Raw genomic sequence first — 17,605 nt, 5'->3', positions numbered from 1 at the left:
GTGCTATCCTACCCGTATTTATGCGACAATCAATGAGGTATATGATGCGTAAATGAGACGTAGCAAGCCGTATATTAACATTTAATAGAGCACTCATGATAAGAGACAAAACAACTCGTGTCAAGTTAAGAAGCGTCTTTAATGTTACTATTTTCTGTAGATCATTGATATTCAGGTTCATCCTGACACATGTTGCAAGCATATTACAGTATATAAGTTTCATTATTTTTTAACAGAAACATAATTTATGCACTTTGGACTGTCTGGTAAAATATTTATCGGGATATATGGTCAAGTACAAATCATTCAGTACTATACTGGCACGTAACCTTGTAACCCGAATGTTTAATAGTTTTCACTGTTAGGACTAAAACGCTATAGGAATAATTCATTTCTACAATAGGTAAACACAAACCTTTTAATAAACCAAAGAGACAAAAAGACAATTTATTCAGTGCAGTAAATATCGATTACTCATCAATGTAATTCGATTGTGGAATTAAAACGTATATCTCCAGAACATAAGATAGTTTAGATTGCAGAGTCCGATGCAGATGAGGTTGCCCACTCCCACGCATTCGAATGGACCCGTTTTATATAAAAGGACTACCATAAACAAATCTGACCTTTTGATCGGGAGTTTTCAAGGGTATACAGTATTCACAAACATGGCTAGTAAGAGGATAGTTGTTGTCTTTGGGGCAACAGGAGCCCAGGGAGGGAGCGTGGTACGAGTCCTCCAACAGAACCCATCATTTGCAGTTCGCGCGGTGACAAGGAACCCAGATGGGAAAGTGGCTCAAGAACTGAAGAAACTTAAAATAGACGTAGTAAAAGGAGATCTTGACGACATAGAAAGCCTGAAAAAAGCTGTGGCTGGGGCATTTGGCTGTTTTCTTGTGACTGACTACTGGGAACATTTGGATGTAAACCGTGAGCTACAGCAAGGGAAAAACGGGGTTGACGCATGCAAAGCTGCTGGAATCAAACACCTTGTCTTTAGCGGTATCGAAAATACAGAAGGATCAGGGGTAGGTCCAGTGCCACATTTTGATGGGAAGGGAAAGATCGAAGCTTATATTCAGAAATCTGGAATATCGTACACTAGCACCAGAGTTTCGTTCTACAGTGAAAATTTCCTGAGTTACTTCCCACCCAAGAAAATAGCTGAAAACAAGTACGCCGTATCAATACCAATGGCAAATAAACCCTTGTTTGTAATATCCGTCAACGATGTGGGTCCATGTGTAGCTGAAATTTTCAAAGATCCGTCAAAGTACAATGGAAAAATGCTTGGCCTTGCTGGGGACAAACTGACCGTTGACCAAATGTGTGCCACGTTTTCGAAGCATCTGAAACCGAAACAGTTTGAGAACACGAAAATTTCTCATGAGGAATTCGCGAAACTGACCTTTCCTGGAGCAGCGGACCTGGCTCGCATGTTCCATTTCTATCAGCTGAAAGACAATTTGAGGGATGTTGAACTGACCAAGAAGCTGAACCCGAAGGTCCTGTCTTTCGATGCCTGGGTTCAAGCGAACAAGGACAAATTGAATGATGTTATGAAATAAACGATCTTAAGAAATGGATTTGTGGGAAACCTTAACGAGGGGAATCAAGTATTTTGTTAGTTTATTTACAGGAGTAATAGTATGCACTATACATTTTTATGTAACATTCGAATTTTGCATTGATAATGGACTCAAATTTTCTATAGTAAATTATTATGACTGCAATGTAATACAATATATAATATGACTGCAATCTAATATACATCAAACTAAAGGATACAACGGTTAGTCATTTTCACTTTTACCTGATATGCTTTCATTAACTATATGCTTGAGAATTAAATGTATTGTACTTGCTTTTATTCTAAAGTGTTGTATGGTGGCACGGTGTGCTGTAAGCCTAAACTGGTAATCATTTCTACCATGCAATCAAAATAAGGGCAACAACGCAGGTTATTTATTATTGAATCTGTATGCAAGCAAGTGGAAATTGGCACAAGCAAATCGCATGTAGGATGGAACCCCTGACAGAGGCTCAGTTGACAAAAACAGTCATAAAGCGTTTCCTTTGCATAATTTTAACCATCTAACTGTACAAAAAAGAAACAAAATTACTTTTGGAAACGTTCAGATTAGTTTGCGCTCAAAAGTTTCGTTGCTAATGTTTTAGCGGCTAAAATTAGTTGACACTTAAGGTGACACTCCATAGTTTCGTATTATGCATAGCGTTAAAGTTTTAAGGAAAAGAAATTATCATGGATTTACTTACTGGTTATACTGGCTATTTAATATTGGTATTGTTAAAACAAAACGTTTAATGCACTTTATTTTGGTGTATGATCGATGGGTATAATTTGTATTATTTGGCCTTACTTCAGATATGCACCAATCAAAACGGTGCAAGCTCCGCTTGGTCATTTTCACTTCCTGGACTGCAGAAGTAAATTGGAAAAAAGAGCCGATTTTTTTTCTTTTTATATATCTGGTAATTCATTCGTTGCGCTTTTCATTAGCTGGTGTTGTCTAGTCTGGCTAAATTCCTTTTCCTATTTTAATAACGGCTAAAGAGAGTATACTTTAGACTAATTCAGGCTGATTTTTCGAGCAACCATTTGGTTGGCTGTGTGCTTGGATCATGTAGAATTGTCTTAACATTCTCTACATTGTGCAATTTGCAAATGCAAACAACTTTACCTTACACCCTTTTGCTCTCTCTGAGGTACATATTAACTGTACAGCATCCCCTAAAGGCGTACTACTATATAATTTTTTTATATATAAATTTTACTTCTAATTTGTGTTTTCTGTTTGTGTTCAATATAAAAAGATTTAAAATCAAATTTTAAGACGGCCTAATTTCCACTTAAGGTAGGTATTTCCAAATCTAAAAATAGAATTAGTCACGTGACGAATCAAATGACGATCTTGAGCACACATGGCAGTGAGAGACATCTCGATAGCTTACACTAACAATTTCGCAATAATATTTTGTAATAATAAAAGACTATCTTCTGTTATTCATCCCAATATGCATAGACAATGCAAGTTTTGTGTAAATCTTTTGATATGTAGGAATTGCAGCCCCGACACGAAGGATGAATAAACTTTTAAACAATTTTAATATTCCTGGAAATCAGTTCACATCATACTAGCACTGGTAAGCAAAACACATCCATGCTCCAGTCCAAGTTTGATGGCAATAGGTGAAAATGTATTGCAATTGGAGCCCAAACACTTTTTGAAACCCTCGGTTTGGTTTTCAGTAATTCCTTAAAAGTAGGTCACAGTGATCCGGGTTTGGCATACAATACATGTTCATCGCAAGTTCACTTGTAGCGCAAGTTTACAGTTAATAATTGAAGCAGAACAGAAGATACAGCATGAAAACAAGGACGACATCGAAGATGGACATGGACAAAATAAACCTCATATACCACCCGCTTGTTGAGATGAAGTATAAAAGAGGTCACAGCTCCTGGTTTGATTTTATTCAAGAGTGGTCTCCTATTCTAAAAAAGTAGTGATCTGTATAAGGGTTATTGAAACATACTTTAAAAAAAAAAACAAGTACAAGAGCCCAAATAGCAAGGACTTAAGTCTCTAGGCTGGCATTTAGCTAAAATGTAAAAACATTTAAAACATTCTACAGGTTAAAGTTTAAACATTAAATGATGTGGTTTTGGTGATAATATCAGAATTATGTTTTTCATCTGGTTATCATCGAGACAAGTTTTGCTTGCAGATCATTTTTGGACAATTTTTTTTCCAGTCCTTTGATCAAACGTTTACCAGCGAATTTTAATTAGCTCGGAAAACAATGTTTTTCTACCTGGTAACTATGGAAAACATGAAAACCAAAACCTGACCAAGAATACATATGGAAAGTTGACCAAATATGGAAGCTTTTCTTTGATTTCAAAATATTTTTTGATCTGCTTTGTACGGGAACTTAGGTTATGTAACTCACTAGCTTCGTACAGGACAGAAGATAAATGAATAATTTATGAAACTGTTTGTGTTATGTCTTACCTTTTATGAAGTTCCTGGCAGTTGGAACGCTCATATTCTTAGCCTATCTGATAATTATGTTGACCTGAGTAGTACCAAAGTTTATGTACACTTAATGGAAACTTATTTTTAAATAGAAATCTTCAGAAGAGAAGCATGTCTGCACGCCTTTCCATTTTATTAATTATTAACACACCCCATATCGATATAGCCGCATGCGCGGAGATGTAACAACAAAGGAGCTCAGATTCATATGCACAAAACACACAAATTTCGCTTCATCAGCATGTATGTCGATTGTAAACGCAAGGATAATACCCAGGGACGTCATGGGGGGGGGGGGGGCAAATGCCCCTACCCTTAATTTGCATGTGGTGTAAAATTGCTGTAGTCTATATACGAAAATTAACAAGCCCGTCAAGTTTTGCCCCCATCCCATCAAATTTTGCTCCACCCACCCACCCACCCCCCAACGAAAAAGTTAAAATAACATCCCTGATAATACCTTCTAAAAATCTTTAGTTTAGATCTTGAAGACGGCACGAAAACAATGAGATATGACACTAACACTTGGGCTTTAAGTAAAAAGAGAACCACCAGCGACTTTCACATTTGAACTAGAAATCTGTCCGCTGCATGCCTGGTAAGGTGTGTATTTGGGTAAAATTTCATCAAACTCTCTGAAGCGCTTAATATGTGAGATCCTTTCCAAGGAAACAGGCCGCTGATTTCCCTTTGATCTTACCCTTGAGTCAGAGGGTGTGACTGGTCACACGAGATATTGTCAAGTCCAGACAGATAACAGGCTAAACTTTTCAAATGTTATATCTGTACATGGGCATAAATCACTTAATTATATTTTTAAAGCCGTGGTCTTTAACCTTCAGACCAAAGTTGTGGCTTAGGTGTTTGTTTGACACGCTCTCTCTTTCTCTCTGGGGCCCCTAGTGGCCGAGTGGTCTAAAGCGCTCTCCGTTACGGACCACTGCCATCTCACCTCTATCTGCGTGGGTTGGAGTTTCGGATTCGGCTAATGTGGGTATGTGAGAAAGCCTGCCAGTAGCTTCTCGTGGGTCGATGGTTCCTTCCGGGGTTTTCCCATGTTCTTCCTTCACCATTAGTACTGGCCGCCATGCATAGCCTAACGCGTGCTGAAAAATGGCGTTAAAGCCTACAACAACAACTACAACAACTCTCTCTCTCTCTCTCTCTCTCTCTCTCTCTCTCTCTCTCTCTCTCTCTCTCTCTATATATATATATATATATATATATATATATATATATATATATATATATATACACGAGTTAAGATGGGTATAATAAAAGGCATTAATATTCATATCATAATTTAATACTACATTCAATGGCTTTAAAGTTATGGTCAAGACCTTCCAAGTAAATGACTTTTAAGCTGATTGTGACCATAACTTTGGAGATATTTTGTCAACTTTAAAACAGTTTCTAAACAGCAGCCCAACCATGAAATACGTCATTGTCATTGAAAATTTGATCAAAATAGCCGACCTCCCAAAAATCGGTATCCGATTATAAGCGTGAAAGAGAAAAATATGTAATTAGGATTAAGTTCCTGTTTCATGCAATATACCATTCTCCTCTTTTTCTTAATAACCAATTTTATTTTCGTATATTTTTTATTTTTGTATATTTGCTCCCCCCCCCCCCTTCACAGGACGGGCAAGTAGCTGTTATCACACAGGTTGTATGCCTTGATCTTTAGCGACAATACTTTATGCTAGCGTTTTCCTCACAAGAATTCCTTTCTTCAATGGTATTCAGGACCGCTCCAGTGGCCTACGTGGTTGAGCGCTTGCCTCGAATGCGGGAGGTCACAGGTTCGAACCGAGTCATACCAAAGACTTACAAAAATGGTACTAACAGCTGCCTCGCTTGGCTCTCAGCATTAAGAGGTTAGTGTTAGGACTGGTCGGCCTGATGTCAGGATAATGTGACTGGGTGGGACATCATGCTACATGTCTGTGGCATGATGCCCCAGTGCTATGCATCACTATAAACTGCCACAATGCTGACATCGTAATGAAATGACTGAAAAATTGTTAAAGCTACGTTAAAAATCTAAATCCCCCACACACAATGGTATTCAGAATTCCTTCAAACAATTTTGTTTCTTCTCATGAACCTGCATTGTTTCTTTTAGTTTTCCAATAAGGCTGCACATTAATTCACGATATGTCTTGAATGCAGGAAAACAGAACTGAGATCATTTTTTCTTTACCGAAATGCAAATTGGTATAGACCTTTGTAATGATTAAAAAACAAACAAAGCAAACGAAACGAAACAAATAAGCACACATAAATCCAAGACACATTTTGACGTTTAAAGAAAGAATGTAATCTATCTTCATTTATTCAAAATAGCAAACCAGTCTGAGTAGTTTTGAAAAAGTTGTTTCTCCGATTCGTGACAAAATTTGATCATGGTAATTTACAACTACTAAGAAATATTAAGTCCGTACACTACGCCCAATATATACTTTACTTGGAATGATGTCATATAAATCACACTGTCCTCGTTTTCATGTCCATGCGTACGTTTATATTATTAGGTTACTTTTAATTAGTTGGGGTCATCGGGACATGACCTTTTTTTTATAATCATTGTATTTTGATAAATAATCTATGAAACTACTTCTTTTATTAAAATCGTATTCCTTCTTCAATACTCATATCCATTATTGTTCCCAAAGTCAAAAATGAAGAAAAAAAATTGTTTGCAGATTTTCTTTCTCTTTTCTTTGAAAATTTGTTATGAACAATATCATTGGAATGATCAAAGAAACTTTGATGTCTATTGCATTCCGTACACGTACACCAAATTCAACTTATTTAAGCTACAAAGTAAGCCCGTTTCTTACTTTTGCGATATAACAAGGGATCCGATTCATTTTTTATTTTTGTATATTTGCTGTTCTCTCTCTCTCTCTCTCTCTCACACACACACACACACACACACACACACACATATATATATATGAAATAACGGAATCTGTTTACCGCACGAGTTGTATCCTCTTACATTTCATGTGAATAAGTCTTGCCTGCGGTGACCTGATGCGTGTTCCTCGCTTTCAATTACTATTCCTGTTGCTGTCACTAATTTTCTTCTCATGAACCTGCAATCGGTACAATAACTGTAAATGGTACAATTACCTGCAAATGTTATAATCACCTACTGTCTTTACTCGCTTATAAGTCGAGCCAAAACCACAAACAGCAAGATCCTGATCTGCCATAGCATAATGCGCCAACAGATCAGTGTCTGTTTTGTTTGCTCTACTGATTAAACCTAACAAACTGATATGACCCAGATTATGCGGCAGCAGATCTGGTCTGTTCAGTTTGCAGTTGGATTCGTCTTATCTTTCAGTACAATACGGTATATTTGCTCCGAATATGAATCGCCACTGGTTCTTATTCATCCATTCACATCCTTTTGTATTTATGATAATACGCATTGTTTCCATTAATTTTCCAATTAAGCAACAAATAATTTCACTATAATTTTTTAAATTAGTAAAAACTTATTGGAAGCAGTATCTGGACATTATCTGAGGTCATTAGAAGTCTCGGTACAGATATTTCTGAGAGGAAATCATATACACATGTGAGGAGGATTATTTATATTTATTGGAAAATTATGAAATATTCCAATAGGAAGTTGTTAGGAATCGTTATTTATTGAAAAATAACGGGTTATTCCGGTAAGAATTTCTCAGGAACAGTAAAATATTTTAACCTTCTTTCGTTATTTTTTGTTTCTTTTCCTTCTTATGGAAATAACTTTTATTTTTATTTTTATCCTTTGTTATATGTTCCGGATGAGTTTCAATTACGAAGACAAGTACGAACACGTACACCACTTCCAATACCTTTATTGTTTTTGGAACACATCCATATAAACCTCACAGGCTTCTTTTTCACGCGCATGCATATGTTTTATATCATAATGTGGTTTTTAATTACTTGGAGTCTTCAGGAATGTCGTTTATTTTTTATAATATGTTTCTATTTAGCTGAGTAATACGCTGTAATCCACGAAACAATTTTTTAATCAAAATTCTTTTTCCCAACTTTTGTCCATAATGGTTCGCAAAAGAAAGACTAAGCTTTATGTAATTTGTTTGATTCCTCATATTCTTTTTCTGTTTCTACGACTCCACTGGACATAAATCAAAATTGTATACTCAAATATTAAAGACTCGTGGGTCGTAGTAATAGGCGTTTTACAGCAATACAACAAGCAGGTTATTTTGTACCAAGGCAATTGGAGTAGAGTGTTTTGCCCAAATCACAGTGGCAGCTGACCCAGGCTGATGTAATGGTTAGATTTGACCCCGCACCCTTTTGGTCACGACGCCGGCACGCTAACCACTGAACCACAGCGGTTCCTACCTCCACGACTCTGTTCTGACGAGATGCAGGAGATCGTCTCCAGTCCACTTCCCAGGGATCATAAGAAAAACAGATGCAGTCTAATCACGTTTATCGTAAATTAATATAAAAAACAACAGATATATTACTTGTTTCATACTTACTAAGGAACAGGACTGAATTTGCTTATTCCTGCGTGATTAACCACATTATGTTATGTTCTATAAAAAAGGAACCTTTTTGGAACAAGCTTTTTAAGACATCTTTCTTCAAATTACTAATAAATGCTTTAACGAGGCCATTTTTTTATAGTGTTTTTTTTTTGGGGGGGGGAGGGGGATTGCTTTAAAATGATTCAGTTACTCTGTTTTGCTGAATCTACAACGTTTCAGGTTGTAGCTTTCTCATCTAATGGAAAATGTTTGGATTTGATGTCGTTTGTTCTTCTTAATTTTAACATGCGTACACAAAACACACGCTTAGATGCCCACGTGGTTGAAAGCAAACGTGCCAGAGAAATGGTTTACCTTCTATATATCAGTGTCATTGTGAATATTTATGACGCAATGACTGATTCTTTACATAGTATTCATAGGAGTAGGCACGATAGATACAATTTTCTTCCTTCCACTGATCTCTGTTAGGGCCATTTTGCTCTGCATATTCTTCTTCCATTAAATAATAATAATAATAATAATAATAATAATAATAATAACGATGAAGGAAGATGAAGAAGAAGATGAAGATGAAGAAGATGAAGAAGAAGATGAAGAAGAATGACTTGTTAACTGGAAATAATACTGATGCTTGACAGGGTATATGGGCATATAAAGACTCGATGAACAAATATGAAACAGCATTGTGTGGGTTGCACGATTCAGGGCAATATAGTTGTGATATAGAAATAAAATGAGACTCACTGTCCCTCTTTGGTGTTGGTGATTCTGCTCATTCACCGAGGAAGCATGAAGCTGTGTACCAAACAGTAGTACAAGTAAGCCAGTATGGCTTGGTAGGCCGTACCGATAAGACATGTATTGCCGGTCAGAGGTGAGGGTGTGTTCGCTAATGAAACCGGTAAGAGGTAAAATGAACTTGCACCACTGGTACCAAACCAGCAACTGGTCGTGATCTATCTCAAACTTCATGGACGAGAAAATTGTAAAATTGACTATCTCTGGTCTAGACGGTAAGAATTCTTAGCGATATGAAATATATTCCTTGGTCTAGACGGTAAGAAATCTGGGCGCTATGAATTTAATTTCGTTAGTGACTGTGTGATGCAAGCGCTGTTAAATCAGATAAATCATTAGCTGAGCCGGCTACAATTTTCATACTGACCCTATCATGATTTGACTAATCATCGACAGTTACCATCGGTGTCATTGTCTCCACATTGGTCCACGTGTATCGCATATCGCACCCGTTTCACGACATCCATCAAATTATAGTGAGACAGAGAGATTAATACGTATTTTAGTACTCAAAGTAAAGAGTACATATTCTAAGCTGAAAATACCATTTGCAACTTATTTGAAAATAGCTATTACAGTATGCTTCAAAGAAATGAATCGTTTGACTGACTGTACTCGAGCCAAATGTAAACTGAACACCACTCAAATGTTCACTGTACAAAATTTACACGTATATGTGTATACACTCATATTCAGATGAATTATAAACAAAGAGAACTGGCTTGTAAGAAGTTGATCACGGCAACTTTGATTGCATTGTTTATCCTAATATGCTCTCTCTCCCCCCCCCCCCCCCGTAAAACTTCCATTCAAAACCTTACAGTTTGCCTCAGGAAGGATCATAAACGGTAAAACGAGAGGCCCCAAAAAACTGAATTCAGATTTATGAACCTAATTTTTAAGAGACAGAGAGAGACAGAGACAGAGACAGACAGACATACAAGCATCAGACAGACAGAGATTATATACATGATTAACCACACAATATATGTCCATTAAAATTAAATTGGGGCAATAATTATAAAGAGAGTTGGTTATGTTGGTATGCGTACACACACACACACACACACACACACACACACACGCACGCACGCACGCACGCACGCATACATACATACATGTTAAATGTTTGGTGGTTAGTTGAAATTAATCCTGATTGGCTAAGCTAAACGATGTGAGTGTGTATTCCCAGACGAAATTCAAGGTTTTAACTAATTTCCCTAGCGAAATTAGTCAGCCTAAGTTTATGTGGGAATCCAGAATTTGATTCCGGGATATAGCACATATCTCTTGTTAAAGGGACATGGGTCTGGTAGAATTTGAGAGACCCGGAACCAGAGAGAGATTCAGTTGCAGAGAAAGAACAAGTCTCGAAAAGGCACAAATGTATTGTTTAAATTGCATACAATATGTTCATTGATTGAGTCACAGTAATATAATTCCAGGTTTTAATTCACAATAATTTCCAGTGAATTTTATCAGAGCACTTTTGCATTTCCAGAGAAAATAATCACTTGAATTCAATAATTTAAAAAAATAAATTTCCAGCCCAAAAATCCAATACTGGACACCCCCTTTAATACAACTTGAAAGTGCTAGATCTTAAAGCACGACATAAAAATCATCTCAGTACCAAGATTATATAATTCACTATTTGACCTCAGGTCACAATTAGCATGATTTTTTTTTTAAAAGACGTTACCTAAGGGAAAATAAGCTTCTAGAATGATCCTGATGTTTACAATATAAAAACCAGAACCTGGATTATGTAAAATACTCTAAGGAAATTCCCAAACCTAGACCTAGACCCTACAAAACATAAGTACTTCTATTAATAATAATACTGATTTAAACCCATACATATATAGAATAATTTAGCTATGTATTCGGTGTTTACAGACAAAATCAATTCAGGTCAAGCAGAAATGAACTCAAGTTTGGACAAAGGTCAAGTCCAACATACAATGTTACATTATAATATAATGTAAAAAATTAAAATAAAACTAATTAACAAACAAAGCAAATTAAATATAGATGGCAATTTGAGTTCGATCATTCGCTCGATTCTATGACGAAAATCGTTTTATCGGTATAACAGAACGGCAAATTGCATTTTGCATAAATTGTGAAATTCTATTCAAAGTGTACCATTCAAATGTCATGTTCAATTTCATTTTTGTTTATGTAATTGATTAAATTGTTATATTTTACATACAATGGCTCGTGTCGTTCTATTCTACATATTTGCTCAGATCTTTGTTATTCTCTCCATCAATTTCATATTTTATTTTATTGTCTGCTCGATCCTGGTTCTAACGCCGCAACCAATCATATCCAAGATAAGGATAACCAAAGCACCATAACAGGTGGAGTATCTTATCACTACCCCTCAAAATGGCATTTCAGTACAATAAAGCCCCCACTACTTACTCCACGAAGTAACAGTATAGCGCAGGCCCCACTACATACTCCATGGCACTGCAGTATAATAATTGACCCACTACACAATCCATGGCATTTCAGTACAATAAAGTCCCCACTACTTACTCCTCGGAGTAACAGTATAGTGCAGGCCCCACAACGTACTCCATGGCATTCCAGTGCAGTACAGACCCCACTACGTATTCCGCTGCGTAACAGTACAAGTAAAAAATGTTTTTAGGTTAACGCGGATCAGTTTAACATGTTGTAAATGTACTTTGTCTTTGATCGTACAAAATGGGTAATACCCTTTATTTCAGACTGTATATGTGTGCGTGCGTGTGTGTTTACGTGTGTGTATGTGTGAGTGAGAGGGGGGATGTACCACAGTACAGCAGTCAAAGCATCGATAAAAACATACTCGCTTCTGTACTCTATCCTAGTTATTCTCAACTCGATTGTCGCCTTTCTTCACTTGATACTCGCTACTAGAATAATGAAAACAAGGTAGAATTAAAAATTTAGAAATGATAAACAACAGATGAAAAAATAGTTTTTTCATTTTTGTTCTTCCTCCAAACTTTTACAAAGATTAGTCATTACATGTAGAGTGATTGTATGAAAGATCACTTTCGTACAAGGGGTTAATTCAGTTCATTTTAATTTGAATTGTTGTAAGGGGTGGGTGGCGCTATCAGTTCATTTTAATTTGAATTGTTGTAAGGGGTGGGTGGCGCTATCAAAAACTTGGGGAGAGGGAGTGAGGGAATGGCACTTTAAGTGAGAATATTTTCTTTTCTTAAAGGGTCGATCTCTTAGGTCACTGTCTCTACTCAGTAGTCCTTTTTGTTCTCAATACTCGCGTTTTTGCACTCAATACTCGATCTGTTGACTCGGTACTTGCTTTGTTCTGCTCAATACTCGCGTTTTTGCACTCAGTACTCGATCTTGTTGACTCGGCACTTGCTTTGTTCTGCTCAATACTCGCTTGATACTCCCTCTACTTCACTAGGTACTCACGTTCCTCAGGTCGCAAGTAGAATGAAAGTAAACCTACTCCTTGATATAGTTTGTTTACATTTTTTGTTCATGCCAATTCTAAAACGTTGCGGAGTTAAGTGCAATAATATTCCCTGCATGAGTGTCTGGGATGAGATTGTTTGCTTTTAAAAAAGAAATCTTGGAATATTTAAGATACTTTGAGTCGTGTATAAACGGTAATTTTATTTTGCATTGCTGTTTTAAATTTACCAACTGAATACTGCTAAGTTGAATGTCCTCAAGGTTGAAGTGGAACTTTACCTTGCTGACCTCAGAAGACCTTTGTGACCGGAAGTAAATAGCTGCGCAACAAAAGGTACACTCGTGGAAACATTTCCTTTCATAAACCTGTTTGGGAATGAGACGTCAAGGTCAGTTCATAAGAGTTCTGCCGCACTCCACAGTCCAGGCCAGAACTGTCAGAAATCGCCGTTAACACGTGTCAGCTACATGCGCTATTAATACAGCAGCGTATAGACTGCGATGATTTATCGAAAAGTTTAATTAAACACGAAAACACAGAACAGTTTCCACTGTCCACTGATTATTTTTAATTCCAATTTGACACCCACTAACATTAAACTACGTGTAAACAATTTATATTTATTAATGTCGAGATAGACGTTAGAAGTTACAATGTGTACGGCCAGAGCTGATTTGAAACAAAAATTACTTTTACAAGAGTTTCCTTATCTGAGGAATTATATTCTAATGAGAATATTATTTTCTAAACTGTACATTGTACAAATTGTACATTTGAGGGAATTCCAATAATATTCAAAATTGATTAAATTGTTTGGGGTTTTATTTTGGTGGGTATTTTAAAATTAGAAAATATGTAATTTCAATGATGACAGGAATACTCAATAGTCAGAATTGTATCCTTAAATCTATGTGGACATATAATATTTGTTTTAATTCTTGCATTATTGATAGATGGAACACATTATTTCAGAGAAGCATTCATGAGCTGTATATATATATATTTATACATAAAACAGCTGTACTTTTCAAACATAAACTACAGATGACATTATATATATATATATATATATATATATATATATATATATATATATGTGTGTGTGTGTGTGTGTGTGTGTGTGTGTGTGTGCGTGCGTGCGTGTGTGGACTTTGGATATGAACCATGAAGTATGAAATAAAGGATATTCATCTTACTTTTCTTATATCAATGAAAACTGTTAAAATATGTTTCAATATCAAATGAAGCCAACATATAACAATTACGCCTCTAACAATCTCAGGAAAAGATTTACATTATTACAATTAGGCCTCTACAAATATTAGGGATCTAATAAAAAATATAACAATTAAGCCTCTACAAATATTAGGGATCTAATAAAAAATATAACAATTAAGCCTCTACAAATATTAGGGATCTAATAAAAAATATAACAATTAAGCCTCTACAAATCTCAGGAATGTGATTAAAATATAATACCTAGGTCTCTACAAATTTCATCGATCTTATTAAATATATAACAATTAGGCCTCAACAAATCAGTCTCATTAAGACGTTACATTACACTTACTCATGTAATAGTTACATACAAAACAGTACGCTAATACTTGATTCCCCTATGGGACACATGTATTATATTTCGTTGTATAGAAATACTCGGGAGATCTAAGATACTAGTAAGTAACTCGAATGACTAAGAAACCCATCACAAGCAAGCCTCTCAATCTGGCATCTACTAATTTCAAATTCGGACAAGTCTTATCTGGATTACGCGCGCGCGTGTGTGAGCGTGAGCGTGTGTGTGTCTGTGTGTGTGTGTGTGTGGTGTGATGGAGGTCAGCTGAACTGAGCTTGCCGAAGTCATTTACAGCAGACGTTGCAAGCAAACATCGGGGAAAATCTCCGTGCATGCGTTGTAGAATCATTCACCGTATGCGTGTTGAGCACGATACGGTCAAGGATATTGCATTTCCAGTATGATGCATTCACGCTGAAATTCTTAAACTAAAAACATTGCCTTGACTCAATGATGACTATCTATTTTCTTTAAAATAGCTACTATTAGTACCTAGTCTGTGAAGGCGTGGGGTAGTGGGGCAGTGGGTGATGTTTAAGTTGCTGCTTCCTCTACCACTAACAATGCTACTACTAATATTACTACCGTTACTACTGCCACTACTATAACTTATTATTACTGTTAGTAGTAGTAGTAGTAGTAGTATCGTCATCAGCATGTGTAAAATTTCTTTTCTTTTCTCCATTCTCTTTATTTTGATATATCTTATAATTTTAAATTGAATGAAGGAAATATCTCAAATAAATAAATAAAAAATATATGCATAAATGGCGGGAATAATTCAAGGCTCAACTGAACCAGTATCAAAGTAATCATCAGAATACCTCATCAGCTATTAACACTGTGAGAGAAGAGCATGTATAATGCATAAGTTTATTTTTTGCCTCGTGGCTATCGGTGGCCTTTCTTCCTTCAAGGGCAAGTCATATCATAGAGAAGTTTGGTTACGGTATATGGTCCAGAACTAAAGCTGCTGTGTTGAAAGTAATTTACATATCGGGACGCTCACCAGTTATTATGTACTTTTGAGAGAGTGACGTATGTAAGGTGAAGTTCTTTGCATTTAAAACATGCACAAAGGGGAGAATGTTGGCATATCTCTATGCTTCAATAATGTAATGTGGATGATATGTCTTTGAATATTGTACTTTTGGAAATTGCATACGATCTAAGCACACTGCTGACTAAAATGACTGCTCCCTTGTGATAAAAAAAAAAATCAGCCGGAATTAGACTAAAGTACACTATTCGTAGCAGCTATTAAAATAGGGAAAATGAACTTTTGCTAGACTAGACAATACAAGCTTCTGAAACTGTAATGAATGAATTTCCAAGTATATAATATGTAAAAAAGAGTATCGGCTCTTTTTTTTATATACAATTTACCTCTGAAGTTCAGGAAGTGAAAATGACCAAGTGCAGCTAGCAGTTTTTGGAACGGGGCACATCTAGAGCAAGGTCAAGCCGTATACTATATAACCCATATTACACCCATCAATCATACACCAAAATATAGGGAATTAAAGGTTCTTTGAACTCTAAGAGATGTAAGGTCTTTTTTAATTAGATAGTATAACCAGTGAGGAAAGCCGGGGAAATTCTTTTTCTTTAAAATTTTAACCCCTATGCAAGATACGAAACTGTAGAGCGCCACCTGTATGCTAGGATGGTTAGGTTAGGGTGGGTGGAGATTATATGGCATCTCCAATTTAAACCAATAATAGAAATATACGAAATCTTACAGTCCCTCCCATCTTACTCATACTTCCAACCCTCTCTCTCTCTCTCTCTCTCTCTCCATATATATATATATATATATATATATATATATATATATATATATATATATATATATATATATATATATATATACACATACATACATACATACATATATATATATATATATATATATATATATATATATATATATATATATATATATATATATATGTATGTATGTATGTGTGTATATATATATATATATATATATATATATATGTATGTATGTGTGTGTATTTATGTATGTGTGTCTGTGCGTGTGTGTGTGCATATATATAATATAATATAATATAATGTAATATAATATAATATAATATAATATAATATAATATAATATAATATAATGTAATATAATATAATGTAATATAATATAATATATTATAACATATTAAATTTGAACTTTAAAAAATCTGATTACTAATCTTGATTATATATTTTATAGTGATTCCAGTAATCCAGCACTGCTCTTCGTTTTTCTTTTAAACAAATTTTGACAGTTTTAGAAGTTAAAACTTTAATTAAAAAAATTAAAACCATATGTTTTGCTACGGATAGTGACATAAAAATCTGACATTCTTGACAACGTGAAATATAACAAATATTTGTTTGATACTAAAGGTGCCGTCAAAAAGAATAATTTTATGCTGTAATGGAAGATATTGCAAGTTAAATATAATACGTACGAAATCAAACAGTACTATGGGTTCCATGGTGACTCGTTTTAACGAGCCTCCCCCACCCCCACCCCGTTTATCACGCACAGTTTAAGTTTTGTCAACAGGTTATACCTTTTTCATGCAGGATCATTTTGCTCTTTGCTGAGCTAAATCGTATAGAGATGTAGTTGCCTTATCTCGTATATTTGTCTACTTTTCCTTCGTTTCGTTGACGGATTGTTCTTTGTACCATTATGTACATAATCCCCCCTCCCCTTATAACAAAGAGCTTGCCTAGCTCGAAATGTTGTGTTAAATTCACACCTGCGCCGTTACCAATGTTTTCACAATATGCTATATATGGCATAGCCTTGATTGTGCTGATATATATATATATATATATATATATATATATATATATATATATATATATATATATATATATATATATATATATATAACCATGTGATACCTTGTGTGCTTTCCTGCTATGAGTGAAACTAACAAAAATGTCACCGTAAATGAAATTTTTGTAAACTTGACATTTCATCTTTAAAGTGCAGTAGTGGAGGGATTCAATAATACCATCCCTCTTGAAGATGATTTCCACGTACGCACGATACCTACTACCTTTCGTGAATTTATGCTTCCACTTTTAAACTTTTTCTCAGGAAATTTTCAATAAAGAAAAGCTCTCACTATTACAATCAGGCCATTACAATCTAGGTATCTTCCGATAATGT

The 17,605-nt window shown here is 35.4% G+C and overlaps 1 pseudogene; it reads left to right on the top strand.

Annotated features, from left to right (window-relative positions):
* Positions 1 to 668: 668 nt before the first annotated feature.
* On the top strand, positions 669 to 1,571 carry LOC149798815 (nmrA-like family domain-containing protein 1 pseudogene; annotated as a pseudogene).
* Positions 1,572 to 17,605: the final 16,034 nt, after the last annotated feature.

Source organism: Sinohyriopsis cumingii, chromosome 5 (genome assembly GCF_028554795.1).
Source record: "Sinohyriopsis cumingii isolate HCF-2022 chromosome 5, ASM2855479v2, whole genome shotgun sequence".
Classification (NCBI taxonomy): Eukaryota; Metazoa; Mollusca; class Bivalvia; order Unionida; family Unionidae; genus Sinohyriopsis; species Sinohyriopsis cumingii.
This window is presented reverse-complemented; position numbering and strand designations above follow the sequence as displayed.